Raw genomic sequence first — 25849 nt, forward strand, 5'->3', positions numbered from 1 at the left:
CCAGTTGAGGTGGTAAGGGCATCTGATTAGGATGCCTCCTGGGTGCCTTCCTTTGGAGGTTTTCCAGGCACGTCCAACTGTGAAGAGACCCCAGGGCAGACTCAGAACTTGCTGGGGGACTACATGTCCAATCTGGCCTGGAAACACCTTGGGATCCCCCAGGAGGAGCTGGAGGGTGTTGCTCGGGAGAGGGATGTCTGGAGTGCCCTACGTGGCTTCCTGCCACCATGAACTGACCCCGGAGAAGCGGCTGATGATGAGATGAGATGCGATGAAAAGGTTGCAAAATTTGTCGTTTTTAGCGCCGGTCAATAGAGCAAAGATGTAGATGACTCGAGGTTGAAATGATGAAAGAATTTTAATTGATATAATTGAGATAACTGTGAAAACGTATTCTTCCAGCGCCACCTTGAGGTCAATGGTTGTCATTTATGTCCCTCACTAGTAGGTGGAATTTGCAATGAGAACAAAAACAATAGGGCTCCAGCAGTTTCACTGCTTGGACCCCTAAAAAATGAACACACTGTGAGCTTGTGCCTTCTTTGTTTTGTGTTGGACCTTTGCCCTTGTCAAAGTAATCTGCAGTTGCTGAAAAAGCCAGACTTTCAAACTCCTTGGAGGCTGTTTTTATTCTGTTTTGAAAAGAGAATGCCCTCTCAATTGACACACTGGAAGTGGGAAAAATTAAGACATCTTGGCCAATTTTGCCCAGTTAGGGCACACTTTGCCAAAGTCTCATATTAAGAACTCGCAAGCTGTGCTGAAATGTTTTCCATTATTTCCTTGGAATGCAGTTATCATAGACACTGCATCATCACCAAGTACTCTATTTGACTTAACTGGAGCACATAAATAAAAGTACAAATTGAATGGCATCATTTTATAAAATACAAGCGTGGTAGCGTGGCGGTCTATTCCGTTGCCTACCAACATGAGGATCGCTAGTTCGAATCCCTGTGTTACCTCCGGCTTGGTCGGGTGTCCCTACAGAGACAATTGGTTATGTCTGTGGGTGGGAAGCCAGATCTGGGTGTGTGTCCTGGTCACTGCATTAGCACCTCCTCTGGTTGGTCGGGACGCCTGTTCAGGGGGGAGGGGTAACTGGGGGTAATAGCTTGATCCTCCCACGTGCTACGTCCCCCTGGTGAAACTTCTCACTGTTATTTCATTTCATTTATCTTTATTTAACCAGGTTAGTCCCATTGAGATTAAAATCTCTTTTACAAGAGAGACCTGGCCAAGAATGGCAGCAGTATATCAGTTTCAGCACACACACATATGAAGACATTAGAATAGCTCAAAGTGCAAAATAGCATAAAAATGAAGGGAAAAGATACAAACCTATTATCAGTTGAAACATTTACAATTTCCAATAGACTCAGATTCCATAGACCTAACCATACCTTTAAATTCGGATAGAGTAACCAAGTCCTGGAGTTTAAGTCTATTCTGTGGGCTATTCCAGGCAGACGGTGCAGAAAACATAAAGGCCTTCTTGCCCAGCTCTGTCCGAACTTTAGGAACAGTCATTTGCAAGGTGCCCTGAGACCGTAAGTGCCATGTTTTATGGACAGAAAGATGGATAAATAACAGGAGAGGGTACCCAGAATGGCCTTATAGATAAAAACACAACAGTGACTAAGTCGCCGTGTTGATAGAGCAGGCCAATTGACTTTGGAGTAAAGGACACAGTGATGAGTGAGGGCTCTACAGTTTTGTAACAAACCATAATGCTTCATGATACACATTGTCTAACATATGGAGACAATGGGCTGATGCGTTCATGTACAGTAAGTCACCATAGTCAAGAACAGGCAAGAATGTTGCTTCAACTAGTCCTCGCCTGACATTGAGAGAAAAACAAGACTTGTTCCTAAAACAAAAACCTAACTTAAATTTCAACTTTTTCACCAGACTCTGTATATGGGGCTTAAAAGTAAGGTGGTCATCAATTAAAAATCCCAAGTATTTGTAGGTGGAGACTGCCTCAATTTGTTTACCTTGATTAGTAACAATGCTCTGATTTAATTCTAACTTCCTAGTGTTTGAAAACACCATAAATTTGTTTTTTTCAGCATTCAAGACAAGATTCAGTTGATAAAGCTGAGCTTGCACTCCTATTAAAAGCATTTTGCAGATACTCAAAAGCTTTGCTGAGCATAGCCACATAACAATAAATAACTATCATCTAGTACATAAAAATGAAAAGATGAGTTTTGAACATTTTCTCCAAAGCAGTTTATGTACACAGTAAATAAAAGTGGACCCAGGACAGAACCCTGAGGGACCCCCTTAAAGTCTGTTTGGACTTCAGAAGTAAGCCCCTCAAACGGGGTAGCCTGGGTCCTATCCGTAAGGTAATTGATAAACCAATCTACAGTCTGTTCAGAGAAGCCAGTATTAACAAGTCAATGTATCAGAATATTGTGATCCACGCTATCAAAGGCTTTGGACAAGTCAATAAAAAGAGACACACAGTGTTGCTTTTTATCCAACACACTTCTGATGTCATTTGCAACTTTCATGGTAACGGTGCTATGCTTCTTCCTGATCCCTGACTGATGATTGGATAGTATTGATTCGGTGTATATACTCTGTCACCTGTTCACTAACTAGGGATTCCAATACTTTGGATACTACAGAAAGTTTTGAAATTGGTCTGTAATTATTTAGCACGGTTGGATCCCCTCCTTTTAAAAGGGGTAAAACATAGGCAGCCTTCCAAACCTTAGGGATTACATTTGTAACCAAGGTGAGATTAAAAAGATGGGTCAAAGGTTCAGCGATAATATCTGCTGCTAATTTAAAAAAAAAAAAACAGGATCCAAATGATCCGGACCAGCCGGTTTTCCAGGGTTCAGTTGTTTTAAGGCTTTGTGGACCTCAGCCACAGTAAAAGGAGCAAAACTAAAAGTGTGGTCAACAACCAAGGTATTGTCATCAATGACAGATTCCTTAGTAAAAAGGGTGTCAACATTAAACAAGAAACCCGATGAAATAAAATGCTCATTAAAACAATTCAACATTTCAAACTTATGAGAGACAGCCACATCATTTTTGATTATACATGAAGGAAGGTCAGTTGAATTATCACAAGCAGCAGATAAGGATTTAACAGCTTTCCAAAAATTCCTTGGATCATTCAAGTTTTCAGTAGTGACGGATAGATAAAAATCAACTTTGGATTTTCTAAAGAGAGAAGTAAATTTGTTTCTCAGCTGTCTAAAAAGAAGCCAGTCAGCCTCAGTACCTGACTTTCTTGTTTTTGCCCAGGCCACATTTTGTTCATGAAGCAGGCTTGAGAGCTAAATTTACGAATAGGGGCATGTTTGTTTAAAAATATCCATAAAACTATCATGGAAAAATGTCCAGGCCATTTTAACATCATCAGTAAGGACAATTCTGTTCCAGTCAACATGAGATAAATCATGTAGAAAACCCTGCTCAACAAACATCTTCATATTGCGTCTTTGGACAAAATGAGGTTTACACTTAGGGACCATAGTATCTCTGATTGCAGCTATCACACAGTGATCACTCACATCATTTGGGAAGACACCGATAGCAGAGTACTTATAGGGGGCATTAGTTAGGACTAGATCAATGAGGGATGATTTCTCGGGACATTTGGGATTTGGTCTTGTAGGAGAGTATTTGTGTCAGATTCAAAGAATCACATTCTGCTTTAAATGCATCGGACACCGGCAACAACCAGTCCCAGTTTAAATCACCAACCACAACAATCTCATTGTAGTGCACCTTAGGCAGCAAGTTAACAAGTGTAGATAAAGAATTACTAATTGCAGATGGAGGTCTATAACACCCAACCATCATGACATGGTGATACTTAGAAACTTCAAGATTTAGGGCCAGGAACTCAAGTTGTTTACGCAATGATTCTGAGAGCACTAACTTAACATTGAATTTGCATTTGATGTAGATAGCAACACCACCACCTTTTTTGGGATAATGAAAGCGAAACACATTATAGCCATGAATACAAATATCCTTGTCAAGAACAGACTTCGATAGCCAAGTTTCAGATAGTACAACAACATCAGCGTCAGTTGAATTTATCCAAACCTTTACCATATCCAATTTTGAGATTAAGCTCCGAACATTTAGGTGAATAATACCCAGACCAGACCTACATTTAAAATCAGCTGGACGTCAGTGGGGTTAAACCATCACTTAACCCCTCTGACGTCAAAAACTACAGACTGGTTTCCCTTCTGCCCTTTCTGTCCAAAACTCTTGAACGTGCTGTCTTTAACCAGGTTTCTTTATACCTCCACCAGAGCAGCCTCCTGGACCCCAACCAGTCTGGCTTCAAGTAGGGGTGCAACGGTTCAGTTAGCCCACGGTTCGGTTTGTACCTCGGTTTTTGGGTCACGGTTTCAGTTCAGTTCAGTTTTGAATTACATTGTTGGTGAAATAAGTTCGGGAGGGAATAACGTAGCGCGGATTGAGCGTATGCATTAGCTGACGAAAGCCCACATCTCCAACCACCGAAAACGGCTTTAGCGATGAGCACCTCCACTGCACGGGTTATTTTTTGTGTTTCTCTGAGTTGGCGCTATAGGTTTGTTGGAAAGCATCTCCGATAGATGGTTGTTTTGTTCACTGGTGCGGTTACCTGTGCACCTGTCCTGCTTCCAGAGAGCGAGACATCTGGGTGGTGACGGCGGAGATGCTGGCTCATATTGGAAGTGTTTCCACTTGTGTAGTACGGGACACGGGTCAAGCAATGCTTGCAGCACACAGTGTTATTTCTGTCCACTGTTTTGTCTCCTTCATTGTTGTATTCAACAGCAAACCCGAAATGTCCGCAGATTTGTATGAAGACGGTACTTCAAACTTTTCTCTCTCTACTCCTCCACTCGCCATGACATTTTTTTCTGCTTCGGCGAGCTACCGCCGTCTTTTCAACTCGACTGTCAGCTCCAGTTACAAGGAGGGTGGGGGGTGGGGGGCTAACAGTGACTGGATATTTACTCGTGGGGCGGGGTTTTTTCTGCAGCAGGCTGTCTCAGCCTGCCTGCACACAGGCACACAGTGAAAAATCCATTCTCCGGCAATAAGAAACGCCTGTCAACTATTCACGCACATTTTAACTGCAAAAACCGAAAACCGACGGTCCATAAGGGTGGATTGAACCGTACAGGGCGGACCGTACGGTTCAGTTTTAAACCGAAAACCGTTGCAAGCCTAGCTTCAAGGTGGGTCACTCGACAGAGACGGCCCTCCTTGCAGTGACAAAATTGCTGCATGCTGCGAGAGCAAACTCTCTCTCTCCTCTCTCCTGATACTCCTGGACCTGTCAGCTGCGTTCGACACAGTGAACCACCAGATCCTCCTTTCTACCCTCGAGGGGCTGGGTGTCACAGGCTCTGCACTCTCAATGTTTGCATCCTACCTGACAGGTCGCTCCTACCAGGTGACATGGAGGGGATCTGTGTCGGAGCCTCGCAGACTGACTACAGGCGTTATACAAGGTTCGGTTCTGGGTCCTTTCCTTTGCTCCCTGTACACGACATCCCTGGGTTCTGTTATTTGCTCGCATGACTTCTCTTATCATTGTTATGCTGATGACACCCAGCTGATCTTGTCCTTTCCTCCCTCTGACACACAAGTAGAGACAAGCATTGCTGCGTCCTTGACTGGCATCTCCGAGTGGATGGCGACACACCACTTGAAGCTCAGGCTGGAGCTTCAAGTGGAGAGCTGATGTTCCTCCCGGGTAAAGGTTGCCTGCACCGAGACATAGCCATCACCATTGACAACACCGTGGTGACGCCAACTCGGACTGCGAGGAATCTGGATGTGATCCTGGACAACCAACTGTCGTTTGCTGCAAACGTTGCATCGGTTGCTCACTCCTGCAGATTTCTCCTCTATAACATCAGGAGGATTCGTCCATTCCTCACTGACGAGATGGCACAGGTGCTCATCAAGGCTCTGGTCATCTCCCGGCTGGACTACGGCAACTCCCTCCTTGCTGGCACCCCGGCGTCGGCCATCAGACCTCTGGAGCTTGTTCAGAAAGCTGCAGCTCGTCTGGTGTTTAACCGTCCCAAGTTCCCCCATACAACTCCCCTTCTCATGTCCCTACACTGGCTCCCAGTAGCTGCTTGCATCCAGTTTAAGACTCTGGTGCTAGCCTACAGGGCAGTGAAAGGAACAGCTCTTTCCTATCGCCAAGCCATGGTCAAGCCCTACACCCCCACCCGACCACTTCTCTCTGCTGCCTCGGGACGCCTGGTTGGTCTGTCGCGCAGAGGCCCCTGCTGCCGATCGACCCGGTCACGGCTCTTTTTTTGTCCTGGGCCCACAGTGGTGGAATGGACTCCCCACAGATGTCAGGACAGCGGAGTTGCTGCCCATCTTTCAGCGCAGGTTGGAAACTCACCTCTTCAAGAACTGCTACCCTGTTACTTGCTCTTAGCACTTATTGTATTCACTCATTTAAAAAAAAAAAATCTTTCTTGCGCTTGTACTTTAACACTGGTTTTGCTCTTAGATGCTTGTTTAGAGAGACGATGCACTTATGACCTCTGATGACTTGTAGTTCTCCTGATTTCCTATGTTAAATGCACTTATTGTAAGTCGCTTTGGATAGAAGCGTCGGCTAAATGACTAATGTAATGTATAACAAGTATTGATGTCAGCATCAGCAGGGCCAGGGTTTGGCTGTGAGTGTAACATGTTAACAAAATGAGCGAGAGAATTCTCAGAAATCATAAAACAGCTTTTTAAAACAGAGAGACTCTGGAGGCGGAGCAACTCAGTCCCCGAGTCAAAATCTCCGTGAGAATTGCCCGGCATCTGCTCACACAGTTTAGGCGAAGTGCTAGTAATCGCACTGGGTACGACCGGTGGAGAGTGCACCTTCCCGGTACACTCTCCCGTCGGAGGTCGGTTTGCCCATAGTCCCAGAGCGAGAGCGCAATAACCAGCACAAGAGGGAAATTCATTTCCAGAAATGTGCCTGTTCGAATGTTCGCAATATGAGGTTATTCAGTTCAAGTTCAATCCCGTATGTTTGCGTGCATGTTTGTACGAGCGAGTGAGTGAGTATGTGTGTAGGCTATGTCAGCCGGAAAGCAGGGAGGGGGAAAGGGCAACACAGTGAACGTTTGGTAGGCCATGTAAGATAGTTCAGTTCAGTTCAAGTTCAAGCCTGTGAGTGTGTGTAAGTCGGCCAAGGAAGCCGGGAGGGGAAAAGGAAGAGCTTGACCTTAGTCGGAGGTGGGCTGGCAACAGTCAGGGAGAGCGGCAAGCAAGAGCAGGGCAGCAGGTAGGCAGAAGCGGCAGGCGGCAGCGAGGGAGGGCGGCAGACCTAGGCCAGGCAGAGCAACAAGTGAGCAAGGAGTGGAGCATAATCCAAACAGCGATAAGATACTTGGCTTAGTGGAGTATAGTCAGCAGATAGTATGATCGGGATAGTATGGTCAGGATTTTGGAGGCAGTTCCTGGATTTTAGTGCCAAATAACAACTGTAGAGCCAAACAAACAGTAAAAAAAGAAACAAATGTCAGGTGAAAAGAAGTGGCTGGCGATTCCACGTATATTGGAGGAGACATGGTAGTCTGCAACCCTCCTGGGATCGGCAGAGGGGGTGGAGCTGTGACGGGGACAGCTCAGAAGAGTAGGGTAATTGGCCAGATACAATTGGAGAGAAAAGGGGGGAGGGAGATAAATAAATGAATGAAATGCATACGTAAAAGGCATAGTTTTTAACATATTTTTCTTCAAGACATTTTTACTGACAACAGTTTTATTTACTGGCTTGTGTTTTTATCAGTCAAAAGCCATCTATAGCCATCCATCTACTGGAAATGCTGATTCACATGTTCTGTATGTAAACCTGTTGCTTAGATGCACAGTAAAATTGTATTTATCTTCCTTGCCTAAAAGCATCTGTTGTGCTTGTCAATTTTGCTGATACGATTAGTCGATAAGTCGATTGATTAAAAAATGAAATGATTACAATTTGGTAGTCAATCATTTGAGTCATTTGTCAAATAAAAATAACGGACATTTATTGGTTTCAGTTTCATAAATGCTCAGTTTTGCTTGCCTTCCTCTGATTTATATCATTATGAAATTAATACTGAGGTTTTTTGTTTTGGGTGTTGGCCAGACTGAGTAAACAGTTTTAAGACATCACTTTGAACTCTGGAAACTTAAACGGCTTGTGGTCTGTTGTAACAGGTGTCTAAAATTCAGATTTGACCAGAAATGTAAAGTGCTTTGAGTGGCTGTTGCAGCTAGAAAAACGCTATATAAAATGCAACTTGATTGATTCTTAAGTGACTTTTTAGCAGAATACATGATTAATCAGTTATTTTCGATAATCAGTTATGAAAATAATTTAGTTGCAGCCCTACTTGCCAAATTCTTTGGCAATATTTACAGTACTTACAACTGACATGTAACATTTTACCTTTTATGTTACCCATCAGTTAGTGTCCTAACACTTTCTTGGCATCGATTCTGAGCCACTCTGAGCTGTTTATCACACTATGAAATCAGAGCTGCCAACTCGTCTTCTTTTGGTAAGATTCGCCATTTTGAGTAAACGAACGGAGGGTTCGATTTGCTGGTCATTGCTGGAGGAGCAAGGAGAATTTGCAAGCGACACTCTGCTTTGGTCACCCAAACGTGGAAAGACATATGTGGGAAGGCTTGCAAGAAATTACATCAATCAACTTGTTGACAACACAGGATGTCCAACATCGGGACACAGAGATCCATGGACATCTATAGCTCTGATAACGACTCCAAGAGGATAAATTCTGAGTCTCATCACCAGCCAGTCAGACTAGCTTGGTCTAGTCAGAAAGGCACGAATTGAGGAAGCCTCTTGGATGAGAGGCGAAACGTCTTCACGGATATATACCAAGTCCAGTTGCACTTGATTCAACTCCTTTGGATAACCATGACCTGGATGAATGAGAACATTCACAGACATCTGAGGATGTTCCAGCTGCTGTGCAGGATAGACGAGGCTCAGCATTTTTGGTTTTTATTTTTCAAAGCCATCCAGCATGCCGAATTTCGCCACAAGAGGACACTGTTACATAACCTCACATGAACAGGAACAACCGTGGAAACATGAAATCCGGGTGAAAATCAGTTTAAACCGATCTGCTCCTTTTAAAAAATCTGGGTATTTTTTTTGGTGAAAATCGGTAAAAACCAGAAACGCTGAGGCTTGAGGATAGAGACAGGTGGCGTGAGAGGGTCAGAGTCATCCGAGGATACACGACCTGATGATGATGATGAGTAAAGAATGTGCCATCCATGTGAATCATGTAGATCTATGCCTGCCAGGAACACTGTTGGCCTTTCTCAATACTAATAGTACGAATTGGTGTTCTTGGGAAGTACGTGTTTGACAAGTTAAACTTGGAAGTACAATCTGAAATTGCAGTATGTAGATGGCTCAATGCAGTTTGAGATGAGAGGGACTTGCTGGTATTGCAGAATACCCCGAGCCAGCGGGGCTTCTTAGCTCTGAAAAAGGCAGCGCAAATTTTCAATTTGGCATTACTTTCCAAAAAAGGACAAATATTGGAAATCTGCATGGTTGATTTCTCACCACAAATTTTCTTAGAAGTGAATTCGGTGACAGTAATAGTTTTGGTATGAAAACTATAATCTTATATAGCGCTTTTCTAGTACTCATAGTCGCTGTACAATAAATGGAGTGAAACAAGACGACAGATGAACATAACACAGACGTACAGGGGTGGATGGGAAGGGGGGCTGCGAGAGGGAGAAGCGGCAGCCACAGATGATGCCAGCAGTACTCTCCCACTTGGACAGATATAAAGGGAAAGAAAAACAAACATCATAAATCACAGATGCAGGTCAAGCGCTCAGTCCCCAGCCTGCGCCAGACCAGGGGTGTATGAGCGGACGAGGGGGCACGAGAAGGCAGTGGAGAAAAGGTGTGTCTTGAGACGGGATTGGAAGTGTGGGAGGGATTCTGAGTCTCTAATGATTTGGGGAAGTGAGTTCCAGAGCCTGGGAGCTGCTCTGGAGAAGGCTCGGTCACGAGAGCCGCGGAGGTTGGACCTGGGGGTAGAGAGAAGGGAGGCTGAGGTGGATCTGAGGGACCGAGAGGGTTGGTAGGGGGACAGGAGATCGGTGAGGTATGAGGGAGCCAGTTTGTGAAGGGCTTTATAAGTAAGAACCGGGAATTTGTAATTGATCCGGTGGGAGATGGGTAGCCAATGGAGGTCTTTTAGGACTGGGGTGATGTGGTGCCAGCATTTGGTGAAAGTTAAAAGTCGGGCGGATGCGTTCTGGACCAATTGGAGTCTTTTGATAGAGCTAGCACTGATACCATAGAAGAGTGAGTTGCAGTAATCAAGGCGGGAGGAGATGAAGGCATGGATCAGTATCTCAGCAGCAGGGCGTGTGAGAGAGGATCTTATTTTTGCAATGTTGCGAAGGTGGTAGAAGGAGGATTTGACCATTTGGCGGATATGTGGCTCAAGGGAGAGGCTGGGCTCAAGGATCACACCAAGGTTGCGTGCCTGGGGGGAAGGGGAGACAGTAGTGCCATCGATGGTGAGTGCAAGGTTGTTGATTTGGCTGAGAGTGGACTTGGAGCCAATGAAGAGGAGTTCAGTTTTGTCACTTGAGTTTGAGGAGGTTTTGCTGCATCCAGACTTTAACTGTAGACAGACAGGAGTCGATGTGAGGGAGGGGTGGATTGTGAGGGGATTTGGTGCTGAGGTATATCTGGACCTGAGGTATAGTTGAGGTATAGATGGACATGACAGAGCTTACCAGTATACTTACAGTGTACAGTACTGTATATACAAAATGGTTGGATTTGTTTGACAGTGTTAAGTGTTAATTTGAATGACAGCCCGTGGAAAGAACCGTTATATCTGGTTTTAGGGTAGAGTGCTCTGTAGCGCCTGCCAGAGGGGAGGAGTTGGAACAGATTGTGACCAGGGTGTGATGCAGTGATGTTGCCTGCCTGTTTCCTGGGTCTGGAGGTGTATAAGTCCTGAATGGAGGGCAGGTTGGCACCAATGATTTTCTCTGCAGATTTAACTGTCTGTTAAGTCCGTTAAGATTCTGTTCCCCCCGTGGACCCACCACCTGCGGGGATGAGCATTGGGGTAGGGTGCAATGCAGGTCCGGGTGGCAGGCAAAGGCAGGGACCGGGGTGTGCCGACTTCGGGCATAGCAGACTGGTCCTCTGGATGTGGAATGTCACCTCTCTGGCAGGAAAGGAGCCTGAGCTGGTGCGGGAGGTGGAGCAGTACCAACTAGATATAGTTGGGCTCAGCTCCACACATAGCATGGGCTCTGGTACCAAATTCCTAGAGAGGGGCTGGACTCTACTTTTCTGGAGTTGGCCAAGGTGACAGGCACCAGGCAGGTGTGGGGATACTCACAAGTCCCCGGTTGAGTGCCGCTGTGTTGGAGTTTTCTCCGGAGAAGGAGATGGTTGCGTCTATACAACGGTGAGTCGCTGGGGGGAAGGCTCTGACTGTTGTATGCGCTTATGCACACACAACAGATGATAAGATGAGAATTAACTGTCCATTGTAGTCTGTCCCGGCCCTGTTAGTCCATGGGCCAGACGATATTTCGGTACACTCAAGGTGGCAAAACTTACTTATAATTTTTGAAAGGATCCATGTCTGTAGATGATATTTTGGTATGATAACCATTCCTGAGTGGCAGCTGTATCACAGTTATCAGCTCATGAAGTTAACCACCCGCTAAACTAAATTGCATTTTAGACGCTGGTGCATATCCTGGTTTAGCCTCATGGTCAGGACATTTTTCAATGTTCTATAATATTGTCTTTGGTATCATTTTAAAGGGGACCTTCTTAGCTTTCATTCAAGCCCTGTTGTGGATATTTCTCACAAATATAGAGGTCACTTGAGCTCTTCAACCCGTCAATAACACATCTTTCTGCAATTTTCGCCTAAACTATATACTTTCTTTTAGCCCTGTGGCATCTAGGAATATCAGGGACACAAAACACAAAAACTGGAATACTCACAGGACTATAAAGATTCAGAAAATGTATAATATATCCATACTATTTCATTGTGTGAGGTGATTGTGAGCCTTAAATGAGAACTAGACCAAAGCCAGTTAGGTCACAAACTGGTCTCTATACATTTGTTTAAATACACAATCAAAATACATGATAAAAAGGAATACCATAGTGAGGTAATGAACTATTTTAATATTTTAAACAACATTGACATTTACATATACTTAGTCAATGATACATGTAATCCCATATCATTAGTGGGTATATGTAATGGTAATGGGTAGGGTAATGGGTATATGTGAATATGGTTACATTATTGTTATCAAGCTCTGGGTAACCAAGTCCAGAATCAACATCCTGTGCATCAATAGACTACTACCACAGTAATACCATCAGAATCATCACACTGTCATTCATCAAACTGCTCGTTTCTCTCATCATCTGACTCCCCAAGTTCAAAGTCCAGTTCTGGACCATCCTGCTGTTTTTGGTTACTGCAGGTCTGTAACCTGCACATGTCTGTGCATGGAAGTCCATTTGACAGGCACATGCAGCTTGGCATTTTGCATGAATGCACACACTTGCATGTTAGCATTTCCAAGACCACATCTGGTGCAGGTGGGGAGCGCATCCAGTAAATGGCCAGCTTGCCTTCATCGTCTGTCCATCCATACTCAGTAGGGCTTGGCACCACAGGGTTAGCCTGCAGACAGCACTTCCATATTGCTGCCTGATAGTTGGCTCGTTGAACATGCATAAAGAGACAGTCTCTACATGGTGGCAGCTGGCTGGACTCAACCTCTCCCCTTTTGGTGCAGAAGAGCTGGTAACGCAGTTTGTTCACCTCAGCAGTGCTGCTATTAGCAACATACATCCGACAGGTGAACTGCTCAATTTTCTGGAACAGCTCATCACTCACATTCCATGTCTGTCCCAGTTGACTAAAAGTCTCTTGGCAGGAAGTGTGCTTTCTCACTATCTTCAGGGCATTCAGCTTCCCTCGACCAGCGAATGCACTGACAGTGTCGCAGCCTGTGAAGGCATGTAAGCCAATTAGGCTGTCACAGATGCTGTCTCCAAGTGAACTTGCCAGTTTGGTGATGTCGACAAACCGTGTGCGGTTCTGAGTCCCACACTTCTGGTAGATGGGACAGGTGATGTCCTTCTGGAAGCCAAGACAAAGACCCATGACATCATTGTCCTCAGCTGTGATGATAACTGACTTTGAGCCCGCATTTGCTGCATGCAATGCATGCAGGAGCAGACGGGTGTCAGCTTCTTCATGTGTGGAGTGCAGTTCTGCTGCTTCCTCACACCCATCTTCTGTCAACTTGTAGCAGGTTTCCTCACAGGTCATGTACAACACCTTGCCATGCAGCATAGCTCTGTATCGTGGGAGTTTCCACTCTTCCACCAGAAACTTGATGAGACTGGTCTTGTTGGAGGAACTGCACAGAAATTTTCTCCGCTGCTGGACGTGGTGTCCCCCTGCAAGATTCTTGTACTGGAGAGTGATGTCTCCACCCCGGTTCAGTCGTTCAGCATCTTTGATCGAAGTCTGGTGATAGGTGACATAGGATTGAGCCAGTTATTCTCCATAAGGTCCATGAGAGACTGGACATCTGCTTCATCTCTCTTGATCCTTGGACTCTGTAGATCTGGATGAGACCATTTGCACCTGCCTTGACCTGTCAGGTCTCTCAGCTGTCTGAGGTACATGCTTCTATACTCAGCTGTGAGATAATATTTGGTCACAGCTCCTGGCTTCAAGCTCAATCCCTTTGTCCCTCCAGCTGTTTGGGTGTCTTTGTTCACCGTTTCTTCTATAGCTTGGTCAACAGGGATTCGGCCAAAGGGATTGGTGGAGCCCAGTTGGACTGAGAAGCCTCCTTCCATGAATTCTGTGTACACATCTGGGTGTGTGATGGGCAGCTCAGACATCTGGGCATAGTAGTAGGGGAGGTAGCGTGCATAATTCATCCTGTCATAAGCAAAGCACCGTGGGATCATTGCTCGAATGCTAGCCAAGTGTAGCATCCAGTCTCCCTCTCTGGATGCTCGGATGAGCCCCAACAAGATTTCAACCATGTCCAAATAGGACAGCCAGAAGTTCGAGAGGCTGCCGTTTCCACCTCTAAGGAACTCACGGTAGACTTCAAATAGATCCATGATGCGTGTACAAGAGCTGTTCTCGAGGACCTCCTTCAAAGCATGTTGTGAGACTTCTTTCCCAAGGCTGTCAATGGTCTTCAGTGTCTCATTCAGGTGAACCATGTCATTCCTGTGAGTTTCTTCCAACCAGGACAGGAAACCATTCAAGGTCAGTCGCATGAGAGCCTCATACAGGAGCTTGTGTAGTCGCACTGCCCTGTTGTACTTGCGGCCATCCATAACACCAGCAATTGAGCCTTCTGTAATCATGCCAGACTCAATGCAGAGGTCTTTGAGTCCAGCATCTTGGAAACGCTTTCCTATTATTGCCAGCAGTGTGCAGATGGTGTGGAATACCCCAAGCTTAACGATGATATCATGGAACTTGTCATGGTGTTTCCATGTGATCTCGACAGCCTTCGCATACAGGGCTTGGTCAAAGACACAGACAATCTTCCTCAGGCCTAAGCACTGCATGATGCTCAGTGACTGGTTAAGCACCTCGTTGACAGTAGACATTTGTGTCGCTGGAGCATTGATGGTAGGCAGATAGCCTATATTGTCGGGGATGACCGTCATCTCTCCTCGAGTCAGGATGTTAAAGCCTGTCCAGCTGCTGACTGACTGTTCTTCTTGTTGTGACATGCGTGCTAGGACCCAAAGAAGGTTTTTCTCTCTGGCAAGCTTAGTATTGGCTGCAGTATCGGCATCTGACTTTTTGCTTTGTGGTGGCCCTACCCGTTGTCCAGCATTGTAAGTTGGTAACATTGGTGGGGGTCCATCAATGCTTCTCTTCTTTGTTTTGGGAACAGTGGGCATGGGTTGGACAGGAAGTGGGTTGACTGGCTTTGCTTGCACAGCAATCCCATTGACTCTGTGAGATGTTCCCTCACCACTGACAGTTTCTTCAAGACGGTCGATATTGTCCCAGGCTAAAGTTGTGAATATGCCAGGATGGATGTTAGCTGGAAGGGCAATGCCACTCCCTGATGATGAGAGTTTCTGGAGACACAGGGCAGTGTTGATCTCTTCCATCTGTGAATAGGACACACTGTGACCAAGTCGGTTGAGGATGTTTATCAACTCTACATTTCCTGTCAACGATTTGACACTGAATGGCAGAACAATGTGCTTGGAAGGCTTGGTATTTCCACATGTCACTGCATATACTATGTCATGGCCAAATGACTGCAGAAGGCACTGCACTCTCTGGGATGCATGATCAGGATCATTTGAGCCTGTGAGTAGAGAGTACAGGAAGATAATGAGCGACTCTGGAATGGTAGGACATTCTGCTTCTGGTTTGACTTCAGGCGGCCAGGTTTGAGGAACATCTTGACTTTTAATGTCTGCTCTCAATTTGATGGCTGCTTTGGCTATAACATCTTGTGCACTGACACTTTTCAGGGTCTGCAGCTCCCTTTTGAGAGACTGATTTTCTTTGGCAAGTTCCCTCATGGACAAGTTATCGGGATAGAGGAGGAATTTTCCTTTCTCATCAGGTAATATCTGCAAGGCTCCAGCAAACTCACTCTCCAGGTTTCGCCTTATGTGCTTCTTGGTTGATTCCTTGACTTGGGCAATGCCTTGGGAGTTCATTGAAGCTACCAGTCTAGAAGAGAGATCAGTCATTGTCATCACTTGAGGATTGCCAAAAAGCTCCATCCTGATGAAGAGGAACAGCTCATTGTATGCCTTATTCACAGCAGCTTCATACTGGGCTGCAGCATCATCATCTTCATTGCTGGCAACCTCTCCTTTGGAAACCTCTTCTTTGGTGTAAAGTCTATAGCATGACCTGTGGTAGTGCCCTTCAGCTGCTACAAGGTCTCTACTCACAATGGCAAGGATTCTGCTGTCCCTTTTCTTTGTGGCTGCACTCCTGATCTTTGCATCAGCTCGCAGTTCTCGACACTGCACCAGTACTTCTCTCGTATTCTGTCTCTTGGAATATTTGCTGTTTTTCTGACAAAATATGCACTCTGCATCATAAGTCCTAGATGTACTTGGAGCATGTCGAGCTACTCTCTTAGATTGTTTCTCTTCAGCAGAGACACAACTTTTCTTTTCTTTTGCAAGGAGGCCATCAAGAATTTGCTTCATAGTGAAGATACTGCGACACTTTCTGTGGTAGTAGATTGCTGGAATCTGTCCCTCAGGAATGTATTTTGCCAGTTTCAAAACTGGTGCATGATTTGGTATCTGAGCTGCCCTGAGCAGAGTTCTCCATGAGTCGACACTTTGTGGTGAAACCAGCTTATCTGTATCATCAGAACAGTGGATAATGCACTCCACCCGTGGGCGCTTTGGTATTGGGTAAAAACTTGCTTGTTCACCAGTGGCCATATTCAGTCAGTTTTCACCTGCCACATACAAACAAATACATGTAACTTAGGTGTATGAACACTACTAAAACAAAGTTTACTTTGCTTCACCAGCGTCATATTACCATTATTTATCTTACATAGCCACAAATAGATACATTACCTAGTTGCTATGCAACAGCTGTATTTTGTCCACATGAGGCCGCTAAAATCAACACAAGATGAAAGTTCCTCGTAGCCAATTTAACTAATCATATTAACATATACATTAAAAGAACATGCTAACATTATGGGAAATTAGCTTACAATCTTCTCCAGAGTGAGACAAGAAGATAGATACCAGTTTCCTCTATATGTGTTTAGTAGAAAGCTATCTGGCTGCACGTTAGCCTAGCTTAGCACAATGAATGGAAGTACACAGTACTGGTTATCCTTGGTTGTTGGCCAACTAAGAACTGTCCCAGAGTTTAAGCTAGGCTAATCAGTACCAGGGGTGTTGAAATGCTATATTTGTAAAAATCTGGGCAAATACACAATCGTGAGAGGCACAGAAACAGGTTTCCTGAAAGAAAAATGAAATAGCTGCTCATTTGGAAAGGTTATCATGTATTATTTTACTTCTGTTAGCGTACCAAATAAAATGGCACCAGTGAAGTTGTGTCACCTTGGGTGATATCGATATCTGGTCTGACCCATGGACTAACTGTCTTTGGTCTAGTTAGTTTCTTAGTAATAATGCCCTTCTAATTTAAGGTTCACAATCACCTCACACAATGAAATAGTATGGGTATATTATACATTTCCTGAATCTTTACAGTCCTGTGAGTATTCCAGTTTTTGTGTTTTGTGTCCCTGATATTCCTAGATGCCACAGGGCTAAAAGAAAATATATAGTTTAGGCGAACATTGCAGAAAGATGTGTGTTATTGACGGGTTGAAGAGCTCAAGTGACCTCTATATTTGTGAGAAATATCCACAACAGGGCTTGAATGAAAGCTAAGAAGGTCCCCTTTAAAATGATACCAAAGACAATATTATAGAACGTTGAAAAATGTCCTGACCATGAGGCTAAACCAGGATATGCACCAGCGTCTAAAATGCAATTTACTTTAGGGGGTGGTTAACTTCATGAGCTGATAACTGTGATACAGCTGCCACTCAGGAATGGTTATCATACCAAAATATCATCTACAGACATGGATCCTTTCAAAAATTATAAGTAAGTTTTGCCACCTTGAGTGTACCGAAATAGGAAATTTTGGGCTCTGGCCCATGGACTATGTTTGGTGGCCGATCAGCTCCAGGTTGTTAGGGCAGCACCAGAGGGCCAGCTGATCAACCTCCCGTTTATATGCAGACTCGTCACCATCCCACATAAGGCCAATGATGGTTGTGTTGTCTGCAAACTTCAGGAGTTTAACAGACTGGTCACCTGAAATGCGGTCATTTGTGTACAGGGAGAAGAGTAGAGGGGAGAGCACACATCCCTTCGGGGGGGGGCAGTGCTGATATTTCAGGTGCTGGATGTGATTTTCCCCAGCCTCTCCAGCTGTCTCTTATTTGTTAGGAAGTTTTTAATCCACTGGCAGATGGAGGGTCGTACAGTGACCCGGGTGAGTTTGGTGTGGAGGATATCTGGTGTTGAGCGCTGAGCTGAAGTCCACAAACAGGACCCTTGCATATGTCCCTTGGGAGTTGAGGTGTTGGAAGATGTAGTGCAATCCCTTGTTGACTGCATCCTCCACTGACCTGTTAGCTCTGCAGGCAAACTTAAGGGGGGTTGAGCAGGGGGCCTGTGATTTCCTTCAGGTGGGCCAACACCAGTCTCTTGGAGGATTTCCAAAGGAATTGAATCGAGTGCAACTGGACTTGGTATATATCTGTGAAGACGTTTCGCCTCTCATCCAAGAGGCTTCATCAGTTCGTGCCTTTCTGACTAGACCAAGTTAGTCTTACTGGCTGGTGATGAAACTCAGATATTTATCCTTTTTGGAGTTATCAGAGGTATTGATGTCCATGGCTCTTTGTGTTCCGATGTTTAGCAAACGTCCGTCGTTATCAGAGGTATTGATATGCGTGGCTCTTTTGTGTTCCGATGTTAAGCCACGCCTGTCGTTATCAGAGCTATTGATGTGCATAGCTCTTTGTGATCTGATGTTAAGCAGCGACGGTCGTTGGGAGTGTTAGTTTCGACTTCGTTAGTGCTCCATTCAGTGGTCATGAGTTGTTGGAGCAAGAGCCTTAGAAAGAGAGAGTTACGTCAACTCCATAGACGTCAATGGGCCAATTATTTAACAGCAATGGTGGATCATGGGAGCCCTGGATAGTTCCAAACAGTGTGACCCGGGGCAATAGGATTTCTATGGTGAAGGTATGTTTCTTGCATTAATCAAAGGTTAATTTACAGGTAAGAAGCTAAAGTTGACATTTTAATGATGACCATTTTACAAGCACGTTTGAATCAAATTAACGATGTAATTTAAAGCATGATAGCTTGTCAATTTCAAACAAAATATTGGTTTTAATGTTACGTTGGCAAAGACTCCTAAGCTGACTTGGCTATCTATATATGAATGTAAAAATCTGAAAATATTGGTTAATAGTTACCAGAAATCGCGACTAAGCAGTTCATTTAAATGACCCACCAAGCTTCGTTTGGAACTATTCGGCGGCTACATGCACCACGTGACCCTCTCGCGTTCTGACCCCTCATTGACGTAACTCTCTCTTTTTCTAGGGCTCTGGTTGGAGCCGTTAGTGACCGACTGTTGTTCTTGGAAGTTAAGCTTCTTGAGTCTCCTGGGTAGAGATGAAAGGACGGCATTGTAAGTGGGAGATAGGTGGTGTCGCAGACCTCCTCCTCTGTTGAAGGATGGTTTTTCCAGTTTTGCATAGATGGCTTCCTTCACTCCTCTTTCAAACCATCTATGTTCTCTGTCCAAAATGTGTATGTTGCTGTCCTCGGAGGAGTGTGACTTCTCCTTTAGGTGTAGATAAACTGCTGAGTCTTGTCCTGAGGAGTTTGGCCTTCTGTGATGGGCCATCAGTTTGTGTAGTGGTTGTTTGGTTTCTCCTATGTATAGCTCAGTGCAGTTCATTCAGGAGTTGATTCTGTGCCTTCTCTATGATTCTGTCTGCTCTATGTCCTTTCATTGTGGTACACAGGTGCAGGCTAGTGGGTATGAGCATATGGAGAATGGAGATGCAGGGTGTCAGATCCATGGAAAAGAGATGGCGAACTCGTTTGTAATTAAGGATTTAAAATTCACTCGTCATTTGTGCTGAATAGCAAGGCTGAGCGGATGGACATGCCACTCTACCAGAAACATCTCTAAAAGCACAGTAGGGGGCAGAGTCTAGAGATTATTTTTTATAATGTTTGAATTCTGACAGTAAGTTAATTAAAGTTGCCTTAATATCGGCATAGGAAAAACCAGTCATCAGATCATCCCTTCAATCATTGATATATGATACGATTGCCAATCAGCATAAGACTAAATGCCATGCCTCTTTTTGAAAGAGGACCTGAGTGCTAACAGCTGTTCAGAGCGCGCATTCTTTTTTCTCTTTTTCTTTTTTGATTTTTTTTTCATGCTTTTTATCCCCAACTGTATTCGGCCAGTTAACCCACTCTTCCGAGCTGTCCCGGTCGCTGCTCCACCCTTCTGCCGATCCAGGGAGGGCTACAGACTACCACATTCCCCCTGCGATACATGTGGAGTCGCCAGCGCTTCTTTTCACCTAACAGTGAGGAGTTTCACCAGTGGGATGTAGCACGTGGGAGGGTCATGCTACCCCCCCTCCCCCAGTTCCCCCTCCCCCCTGAACAGGTGCCCCGACTGACCAGAGGAGGCACTAATGCAGCAACCAGGTCACAGACCCACATCCAGCTTCCCACCTGCTGACACGGCCTATTGTGTCTGTAGGGACGCCCGACCAAGCCGGAGGTAACACGGGGATTGTAACCAACGATCCCCATGTTGGTAGAAAACGGAATGGACCACCATGCCACCTGGACGCCCCTAATTTCATAATTATTTAATCATATAGGTCTATGTTTTTTTTTTTCCCTTTAGCACAGGATTAGATTGGGTGGGTTTCTGTTTCCCTTACCAAGGGCCCCACCCTGCCAAGGTAATGGAAGAGGAATACTGGTTTCCTGCGGCTTTGCTTGATCCCCAAAAATAGGTCAGAGAAACATTTTCCGAAAGAAATAGCCACCCAATGACTGCTGGGATAGGCTCCAGCATCCCCGTGACCCTGAGAGCAGATAAGTGGTTCGGATAATGGATGGAATGGATATCATGTATACATAGCATGTTTGTCTAAATCCGCGATTTTCAAAGGGCCTCAGTAGATAACTATTGTGATCGCTGCATAGCTTTGTGAGGACAGTTTGAGCCAAGTTTTTAGGCGTTAAGTAACAGTAGAAAACTCAAGTTGACTGGTGAGTTGGAGGATCTGTTGTCTTTGGCCTACTAGTCTCATTATGCTATAGAAAAGCCAAAATTTTACACATCGTATCTATAATGATCCCTGTGGGGAAATTGATTTATTGCAACAAAAGAACTAAATATAGCCAGGTGAAAAAGAGTTTAATTAGAAGTGTAAAGAATGGACAGAAATGGTATAAAATGTATGATGGGATGGTATTAGAAGGATATTAAATAATGTTATAATGTTTTCATCCCGGTCCCCAAGAAGCCCCATATCACAGTATTAAATGACTACAGGCCCATTGCCTAAACATCCGTGGTCATGAAATCCTTCAAGAGACTGGTATTGGCCCACCTGAAGGAAATCACAGGCCACCTGCTCGACCCCCTGCAGTTTGCCTACCGATCAAACAGGTCAGTGGAGGATGCAGTCAACATGGGATTGCACTACATCTTCCAACACCTCGACTCACCAGGGACATACGCAAGGGTTCTGTTTGTGGACTTCAGCTCAGCGTTCAACACCATTGTCTCAGGTATCCTCCACTCCAAACTCACCCGGCTCATTGTACCAGCCCCCATCTGCCAGTGGATTAAAAACTTCTTGACAGACAGGAGGCAGCTGGTGAGGCTGGAGAAAATCACATCCAGCACCTGGACAATCAGCACTGGCACCCCCCAGGGATGTGCGCTCGCCCCTCTACTCTTCTCTCTCTACACAAATGACTGCACTTCAGGTGACCCGTCTGTTAAACTCCTGAAGTTTGCGGACAACACAACCGTCATTGGCCTTATCAGGGTTGGTGACGAGTCTGCATTTAGACGGGAGGTTGATCCGCTGGCCCTCTGGTGCGGCCATAACAACCTGGAGCTGAACACACTCAAAACAGTGGTGATGACAGTGGACTTCAGGAGAAGCCCCCCATCACTGTCCCCCCTCACCATACTCAACAGCATGGTGTCTACAGTGAAAACCTACAGATTTCTGGGTTCCACAATTCCAGGACCTAAGGTGGGCATCCAACATAAACACAATTATCAAAAGGCCCAGCAGAGGATGTACTTTCTCTGCCAGAAATTCAACCTGCCTCAGGAACTGTTGATTCAGTTGTACACTGCAATAATCCATTCTGTCCACTGCACATCCATCACTGTCTGGTTTGGGTCAGCCACCAAACAGGACGGTTGTTGTAATTGTTAATTTTTGCTAAGGCAAAAAGATGAGTTTTAAGTTTGGATTTAAAGGGCTCAACAGATTTTCTGATGGCAGCAGGCAGGTTATTCCAAAAGAACAGGACCCGATAGCTGCAGCATTCTGAACCATCTGAGGACTTTTAGTACTAGCATGTGGCAGACCTGAAAACAGAACATTACAGTAATCAAGTCTGGATGAAACAAATGCATATATTAGAGTCTCTGCGTCAGCCATGGACAGGAAAGACTGAATTGTAGCTATGTTATATAAGTGAAAAAAGGCAGTCTTGGTTATTTCTTTAGTATTAAAGGTTGGGATCAAACGTGACACCAAGATTTTTAGCTGCCACACTTGTGAAATCACAGCGTTGCCGATTGTTATTGTTACTTGATCAAACTGGTGTCTGTGTCTAGCAGGGCCAATGACCAGCATCTCAGTTTTATCTGTATTTAAAAGCAGAAAAGTTAGTGACATCCAGTTTTTCACAGTAGCCAAGCAGGCCTCTAAGTTAGTCATTTGAGTATGATCATCAGCCCCTTTAGGCACATACAGCTGAATATCTTCCCTATAGCAATGGGAATTTATTCCATGACTGCGTATAATTTGGCCAAGAGGTGAAATATAAAGAAAAATTATGTAGAGGACCAAGAATTGGGCCCTGAGGTACACCATATTTAACGTCAGAGAATTTTAATGTAATATTATTATAGCAGACACAATGTGCTCCAGATCAGTAAGGCTTAAGCCAAAAGAGAGCTAAGCCAGAGACAAAAAAATTACAATTTATTCTGTCTAATAGTATATGGTGATCAATGGTGTCAAAAGCTGCACTGAAGTCCAGTAGTAGAAGCACAGAAGTGGAATCAGTGTCCATAGCTAGTAGAAGATCGTTCACCACTGGTCAGATCAGTTTCAGTGGGGTGACAGGCCCTGAAGCCGATTGAAAAGGTTCATATGGATGGTTTTCTTCTTTATGGGTTGCAAGTTGTTGATACACAACTCTCTCTAGTACTTTAGAAAAGAATGGAAGATTAGAGACTGGTTGATAGTTATTAAGAGACCCTGGATCGAGGTGCAGTTTTTTTATAGTAGGGGTTTAACCACAGTGGTCTTAAAACTGCTGGGAACAATGCCAGTACTAAGTGATAAATTAACAATATCAGGCATTGTAGGTCCCAGGAAAGGCCAGAGAGGTCTTGAAATTCTGCTGGTAAGGGGTCAAGTAAGCAACACAAGAGTTTTTTGAGAAAGAAAACTAGAGAATCTAGCGATAAGCGAACTAAGCACAGAAAATAGCTAAATCAGTAGAACAAATGAAGAGGTTAAGGCAAAATATAGAGAAGAAATAGTAAGAGAATAAACAGTTATCTATCTCACGAAGCCAACTCTAACGAAGTCGGAAGCTGGCAACAGCTGGCAGTGACGTCCACAAAGAGAGTCAAAAAGCTTTTTTCAGCTTGGTTTTATTTTGATGAACGCTTAACACTGTTAACATACACTCACTGGCCACTTTATTAGGTACACCTTGCTAGTACCGGGTTGGACCCCCTTTTGCCTTCAGAACTGCCTTAATCCTTCGTGGCATAGATTCAACAAGGTACTGGAAACATTCCTCAGAGAGTTTGGTCCATATTGACATGATAGCATCACGCAGTTGCTGCAGATTTGTCAGCTGCACATCCATGATGCGAATCTCCCGGTCCACCACATTCCAAAGGTGCTCTATTGGATTGAGATCTGGTGACTGTGGAGGCCATTTGAGTACAGTGAACTCATTGTCATGTTCAAGAAACCAGTCTGAGATGATTCGAGCTTTATGACATGGCGCGTTATCCTGCTGGAAGTAGCCATCAGAAGATGGGAACACTGTGGTCATAAAGGGATGGACATGGTCAGCAACAATACTCAGGTAGGCTGTGGCGTTGACACGATGCTCAATTGGTGCTCAGGGGCTCAAAGTGTGCCAAGAAAATATCCCCCACATCATTACACCACCACCAGCAGCCTGAACCGTTGATACAAGGCAAGATGGATCCATGCTTTCATGTTGTTGACGTCAAATTCTGACCCTACCATCCGAATGTCGCAGCAGAAATCGAGACTCATCAGACCAGGCAACGTTTTTCCAATCTTCTATTGTCCAATTTTGGTGAGCCTGTGCGAATTGTAGCCTCAGTTTCCTGTTCTTAGCTGACAGGAGTGGCACCCGGTGTGGTCTTCTGCTGCTGTAGCCCATCTGCCTCAAGGTTCGACGTGTTGTGCGTTCAGAGATGCTCTTCTGCATACCTCGGTTGTAATGAGTGGTTATTTGAGTTACTGTTGCCTTTCTGTCAGCTCGAACCAGTCTGGCCATTCTCCTCTGACCTCTGGCATCAACAAGGCATTTTCGCCCACAGAACTGCTGCTCACTGGATATTTTCTCTTTTTCGGACCATTCTCTGTAAACCCTAGAGATGGTTGTGCGTGAAAATCCCAGTAGATCAGCAGTTTCTGAAATACTCAGACCAGCCCGTCTGGCACCAACAACCATGCCACGTTCAAAGTCACTTAAATCACCTTTCTTCCCCATTCTGATGCTCGGTTTGAACTGCAGCAGATCGTCTTGACCATGTCTACATGCCTAAATGCATTGAGTTGCTGCCATGTGATTGGCTTATTAGAAATTTGCGTTAACGAGCAGTTGGACAGGTTTGCCTAATAAAGTGGCCGGTGAGTGTATCTAACCATGTTGTATATACTCTGCTGTATATTGTAAATATACTGGTACGCTCTGTCATGTCCATCTATTTCAGGCATGTATGCAAGTAACCTGCTAACATTTATGTCAGCATCTCTGATATATTCGCTGCTCTATTGCACTTTATCACCTATTTCACCTGTACAAGTCAATCCTTGTGTATATATGTGAAGATTGTTGTGTTGTAGTGTTGTTATTCTATGTTAAGTACACAGAGATCCACGAAACCACTTACATTCTATGTTTGTGCAAACTACATGGCCAATAAACATGATTCTGGGTTATGGGACTTAATGAAATAGGATTTGACTAGAGCATATACATGCTACGCAAATACTGAAGTAACGCCAACCAACATTGTATAAGACTATAAATATAGTAAGAGTAAAATGGAAATTGCAGCCCAATAAACCTTGCCAATTCAGCTAGCTATTGCAGGTAGCAGAATTGGCAAGGCAGTAGACTAAGTAATTAGCCAATTCACTGTCATACATTTTAATTATGCTTGTAAACTATGTGGATGAGTTCAGTGGATAATTCAAAATGTGTCTTTCTCTAACAGGGTAACGAAAGGAAGGAGAACATTTCTTTTGAGACAAGCTGAAATAAGGGTAAGATACCTGCATGACTCCTGACAAGTTTTTTTTTACCCCATGCATAGTTTTACTCAGCTCCTCTACCACTGCTTTAGCCACTTTTCTTTTTCCGTCTTTCTCTCACGCACATGTGTTGTTGCAGTTGATGCAGTGCTTTGTCTGAAGAACTCAGAGTACGCCCTTGTACATAGAGGATTAAAAGTTCACAGAGGCGGTGCTTGCTCATTTAGTATCTTATATGTAATCAGTAAAACCTTAAAATTCTATAAGCATTTGGAAGGCAGCGGAGGGAAGCTAAAATGGGGTAGTGTGGTTTTTTTCTCCAAGTTGCAGTCAAAAGCCTCGTGGCTGCATTCTAAACTAACTGCAG

The 25849-nt window shown here is 44.6% G+C and overlaps 1 protein-coding gene across 5 annotated transcripts in view; it reads left to right on the plus strand.

Annotated features, from left to right (window-relative positions):
* The window catches only part of celf1 (cugbp, Elav-like family member 1), a 315470-nt gene that overhangs the window by 12645 nt on the left and 276976 nt on the right, over window positions 1-25849 (plus strand). For 4 of the 5 annotated variants that reach the window (XM_056279257.1, XM_056279261.1, XM_056279260.1 and 1 more), the window contains exon 2: window positions 25446-25494. The gene's annotated coding sequence lies outside the window, so the exon portion shown is untranslated. Of the gene's footprint in view, window positions 1-6269; window positions 6397-25445; window positions 25495-25849 lie in introns of those variants that run through there. The other variant, XM_056279258.1, reaches the window with a different exon arrangement.

This window comes from Lampris incognitus, chromosome 4 (assembly GCF_029633865.1).
Source record: "Lampris incognitus isolate fLamInc1 chromosome 4, fLamInc1.hap2, whole genome shotgun sequence".
Taxonomy (NCBI): Eukaryota; Metazoa; Chordata; class Actinopteri; order Lampriformes; family Lampridae; genus Lampris; species Lampris incognitus.